This window comes from Lampetra fluviatilis, chromosome 36 (assembly GCF_964198595.1).
Source record: "Lampetra fluviatilis chromosome 36, kcLamFluv1.1, whole genome shotgun sequence".
NCBI classification, from domain to species: Eukaryota; Metazoa; Chordata; class Hyperoartia; order Petromyzontiformes; family Petromyzontidae; genus Lampetra; species Lampetra fluviatilis.
In genome coordinates this window covers 10,698,912-10,704,823 of record NC_136310.1, presented here as the reverse complement: position 1 = coordinate 10,704,823, position 5,912 = coordinate 10,698,912, and positions in this window count along the sequence as shown.

The following is a 5,912-nucleotide window of genomic DNA, read 5'->3' as shown; positions in this document are numbered from 1 at the left end:
GCTGGGGGGGGGGGCAGGGTTCAGTGCGGGTGTCGATAATTACAAGAACAAACTATTTGGTGGAAGTGCATCACGAATGCGTTAGGTTTTATCAGCTGTGGCTTTTATAGTTCCGCAGGCAATCGGCCACCCGCGATTTAAAGCGGGTTCTCACGCGCGGTGATGTAGCGAGTTTGATGGGTCTCGGCCCGATCGCCAATAACTGCACGAACACCACTGGAATAACCCGACTTTGCAACTTAAACGTTTACAGAATTCCATCTCCAAGAATGAACGTATGAGATTGACGGTCACGCGACGAGTCTTGCCGTCACGCGCAAGGCAGCGGTCAAGCGATGCCTTCCGTGTGCACGAAGCAGGGAGGGGGGGGATCACTTGATGGGGCCTTTCAGGGGGTAGCTCGATCATATCCACTCCCGTGGGCCGCTTCTCTCAGCGCCGATTTCACTGAGAAATTACAGCCACATTCTCAGGTGTTGGCCGCACCTCCGATCGGCGCCGTTGGCGACGTACGGCGCGAAAGAGGTTCAAAGCGGGCATAGGAAAGCTCGGCCGTCGCCAACGCTCGAATATTTGTTTTGCGCATCGACAGAATAACGGCATATGCACGGAGACGGCGCGCTCATGTGAAATGGCTTTATTACATCATTTTAGTTTCTTATTTAAATAACAACGGCGACACTGCACGCTACCGCACACGGCCACTCCCCTGGAGGGGTGGTGGTGGTGGGGGGGGATGGGGGTGGTCAGGAGAGGGGAGAGCAGTGGGGAGGCTGGGCGAGCGAGGACGCAGAGCAAAGTGAGAGACGCGGTGCGTGTGACGGGAAGAGCGTGTGGATGGAGAGACGGGTTTCGGAGTCGAGTGTGCACCGAAGGATCGCGGGGCGGATTTAGATCGCCGGCTGCCACGAGGCAAGGGGGGGGGGGGGCACGGTGAGATCAAACAGGTCCCGTGGACCTCGTCACAACCATCGTCACCGTGGTGCGGTTGGTGGGCGCGCGAGGCATCCCTTCAGGAGGCAAGAGCTGTGATACTCGCAACTCCACGGGGCGAAAGTGGACAGCCAAATGGAAGGTAAAAAGCAAACGAGCTCACGATATTATCCGCGAAGACCTTGAGTGTTTATCCATCCTACGTCTGCACGGTGAGGTTTCTGTGGATACTCAAAACACTCTGAATGCAGGACCCTCCTCAAGCAAGCAACGTGGATACTCTAGGAAGCTTCCTGGGTATAAAGGCCATTGTTATAAGTCATCTTGGGATGGCACGGGATTTTGGGACGTGTGATAGAAGAGCTTCATAGCCCATCGGGGCTTTTGCAGCTGAAAGATTAAAACGTCTGGTGTCCAAAATGAGAGAAAGCTGAGCACCAATAAAAACCACATGAGTTGGGGTAGGCGAGAGAGTTCGTGAGCAGGGGGTGAGACGGTGATTGTGTGAGGAGGGGACGGGACCACAGCTATTTTAGTATCGAGACAAAAACGGAACTCATCTTCTCCAAAATGTAAATACCACCGGGAGTAAAATGTTGAGGCGGCAGACCGTGAAGACCAAAGTGAAACTGAATCCATGCACAACAAGGCACAGGACCCACAAAGCGGGGGACTCCAAAGCCCACCCCGCCTATCATCACAAACACCTCTTCTTTACCATGGCACATCCGAGCACGGGGGGTGGTTTTTCCACTGGCTATTTTGTCGAGCCGAGCCAGAACCAAGCCGTGAAACCGAGGCCTCGCAAAACATCTGAATTTGGCTTGGGGGGCCAAGCAGGGCCAGAGTAGCGGGGGGGGGGGGGCGCAAATATTTTCGATCGTAGGTCGGTGTCGGTTTCACGTTGGACTTTTACCCACGACTCGACTCATCAATTGCGTTGCGTGGTAGGCGGCACTGCACGGCTCGGCTCCAGGCAGTGGGGAAACAACAAAAACCACCAAGCGGGTGCCTCCAGACCCGCGCCTGGCTCGGTTGTGCGGTCAGAAAAACCCCAAGAGGGTTAAATAAAACCAGAAATAAAGAGACACGAGAGTCCGTAGCCGTTAACGCACATTGTTCCGTTTTACAGAGCGAGACGGAAGAGCGAGTAAACAGAACCGAGCGACGTTCCCAGCGAAATGAAAAAGGCATTTTTTTTAGTTTTAAAGCGAACATGGGGGGTAGGGGGAGGCGGCGGGGTCGGGAGGGTGCCCACTCAACCAGAAGCCAGCCACACACTCAGACCGCTTCTACAGTACACACCAAAAAGCTACGTTAAAAAGTCGATTATATTCATATATTTATAAAAACCTGCAATAAATCACGAGTTATTCTTCTTTTAGGCGATTAAGTTGTCTTTTAAAGATTTTTTTGATTAAAATTGTTTTAATTGTCTTGAGCGTCGTTAAATGGTTTCCTTTTCAAAGTTTACTTTTTTTTTTAAAAACGGGGAGGTTCGAGTCCATCTTTATCATCTTTTTGAACGTGAGAACGTTGATTCTGGGGGGTGGTTTTGGGGGGGGGGGGGGTTGATCGTTACCGATCGGTAGAACGGTAAAAAAACACCACCGGGTGACGACACAACCCGCTGGACAACCCTAACACGCCAAAAACATCACCACGGGTCATTTCAAGTCTGCGTTGTGCGCAGGGAACAGCGTTCACCGAGTTTGAGACGAGAGTTGTAAGAGCTGTTCGCATCATCCAGACAACACGTGTTTCATTCGTCCCCCCCTCACCCCCATGTGTCCATTTAAACAAAACGAACCCCCACCGATCTCAACTCTGGTAAATAATTCCTCCGAGTTGTCGCAGTTAACAGCACACTACGGACCGGGCACTCCACCTCCACCACGATCATCACCACACATTCTCTCCGTGTCCCCGTTGCACCACCATCAACCCGTAACGGTGCTGGGGAGGAGGAACGGCAGGCGGAGCAAACTCGGGGTAGGCAAGGGAGGGATGAAGGGAGGGCAGCTGTTGGAAGTTTTAATGAAGGGTTTCTATGGGCAACAGAAATAGCTGGGGGGGGGGGGTACAACAGGACATCGGCGATCCAAGGCAGGCACCACAGGTGTGCGGGTGTGTGCACAAAACAAAATACAACAATCTGGACACGGAATATCACGGGACGTTGACAACCCCCGTCGGGGTCTGGCAATGACTTGGCAACTGCCCGCACCCACCCACCCACCTCCTTCCCATGAGAGATTAAGATTTCACGATCCTCGGTTGACGATTCGAGAGGGGAATAAATCGATTCTTTGCAGCTCATTTTTATTTAACTCCCGTCGTTCGGCTTCTATCGGTTTCTCTTTCTGTTGGCGTCATTCATACGGGTTGTTCACGACATCAGCCCAACGAATAAGAACAATCACCAAGGGCATATCGGCCGCGGATAACTTGCAATCATCGCAATGGGACCATCGGGGAGGACCAAGATAGCCTTTAAAAAGGAATCTGTAAATTGGTTGGCTTCGCATACTCGGGAGTCCCCCATCAGTGTCTGCGATGTTATTTGCCAAACGTAACTGCTTACAGGGTGCAATTTTATCGAATTCCTTCCGTACAATATGCCCGGCACAAATGGTGCGTGTGTGAAGATCACAACCACCCACCACCGTCAGGAGGCGGCTCGCCCAACCCCAAAGCAAAGCCGGGGAAGATTGCTCGACCACAACTAGCGCCCCACCCTGCAGCCAGATGGGACACCACAACCCTGGGACGACGACGTCACTCCGCTCGCCCTCCCAGGCCACCCCCAGCTCGGATTACCTCGATGACATCACCAAACCCATCACCTCCCGTCCAGCAGCACGAGTGGGGATGGAGGGGGAGGGATAAGACTCCCCTCCCCAAACTCCCCTGCCACGTGTCGTGCTGGGTGGTGATGCGTGAAGGGGGCGGTGGGGGCAATCTTTTGAGCGTTTCCCTTCTTAATGTTTCCGGGGTTCTCCGGCTTCCTCCAATAAAAGAGATGTTTTAAAAGCGCACTTAGGCATTATTAAATATCGTCTACACAGTGGGGATTAAAGTTTTACGTCACTTAAGTTTAAAAGCTCCGTTGAAAAACGAAGGCAAATTCCAAATGTAAAAAGGAGGGGGGGAGGGTGAGGACCGGCGTTAAACTCATCCCTAATGATGCCAACAGAAAAAAAAACATTTCCCCACACCAGAGCTGCACGTCAATTAAAAAATTTGACCACACATTCAACCCCGCCCCTCCCCAATAAAAGAGCAGGAACCCTCAAGACAGGATCATCGTGACGACCTCGGCGGGTCAGAAGTCCCCCTTCACCTCGGGTTAAAGTAATAACCGGAGCATTATTGTTACGACAGGTGAACGAGGCAGGCCCTGTGAACCGGCCCAACATTTTTGCGAACATAAAAAAACGACGGTAAAAATCACAATTATAATTGTGAAGGCCTACCAAGAGAAATACCGCAATAACAAAACAAAATAGAGAGAAGGAATCGAGTCGATATATTTTACAGTTAAAATCCGTCACAGTAACAATAATCGAATGGTAATTATTCTACCAAAAGCAAAAATGCACCCCCGTGCCCCATGAACCCGTCACCGCGTGGTGTTTAACCTATATACGAGTAGCAGTGATCATCAGCGTCGTCGTGAGCGCAAAATCACCGATTCTTGGTGGAGTGCGACTCTGGGGAGGGGGGGCTCTCTTGCTCTCCACCACGGCTCTGTTGTGGCTGGCACCTGTGGGGGGGGGGGGGCGAGCGGTGCATATGTACACGTGGGTCGAAGGCGGGACACCGAGAGGCGTGGACGCGGCGTAACACCGGGGCGCGGGAACCACGCCGCACGCGGGACGGCGTGTGGTCCGTCTCGGCGCTACGGGAGCAGAAAATGCCGGCCTCTGCCAGACGCACTCGTCCCTAGCGTCTTCTCTTTAGAGGGGGGGGGGGGGGGGAGCACCCCTGAAGGCAGCATTGTTACAGCGCGGCTGCCAGAGAGGGGGGGGGGGGTCTCAAACCGATGTTGGGCGAGCATGGTGGCTTCACCCTTGCCGGCCCGGCGGGCCAGGAGCCGTCGGTAACCGTGTGACCAAGCGGTGACCAAGCGGTGACCAAGCTGTGACCAAGCTGTGACCAAGCTGTGCTGGGCCAACTGCAGTCAATCGACGCCGCAACTCACCTTGTCGGCCATCCACGAGTGAAGCCACAACCCTGCGTTTTCACTCTGCGGCGGGACTAAAGACGAAGGTTGAACGTTTATTGGTCGTTTGTTCAGCGCCCTTGAAAAATTTGCTCGCCATGTCACAGCGCGATATATATATTTTTTAATTGTCGTTATTATCACGACCGTCATGAGTTAAAAGGTAGCGCGACGGCGTTTACAGTCTGCCCCGGGTGGAAAAAAAACAACAAAGTGGTCCGCGGCTGGAATTTTCTGCTTCAGGGTGGCGACCGCAAAGCGCATGTTGGCCCACCTCTACTCGCAGGCGATTTTGGTGACGAGAAATCAAAACGCATTCCAGATGAACGGCTGCGGTTTACAAAAAAAGAACAAGAAAATGAAGGCGAGAAAACCCCCGATGAAAAGATAACAAACAACAAACATTGCAGGCAACAATAAACTTAAGACACTCTCGGGAGTTTGGTTTTTGTGGCACGTGCCTTGGCGAACGGAAAATTACGACCGGTACAAAAGCCACGAAATAAAAATACCCAAAAAAGGAAAACACAAAGTTATCGGGTTAACGTGACGGCCAACATCAAAGGAGGAATTTCAACGCCCGCTCGGAGCCGGCGCGGTGTGCGGGCGATGCAGCGTCGGCAGAAGTGACCCCCCCTCTCTCTCAACTCGCTAACGCCTCGCTGCCTCGTCGCGACTCCAACCTCGCCAGCACGGCTGTCACTCGTTACAAGCGGGGTGGGGGGGGGAGCCTTTCCTGGGCCAAAATCGGAAC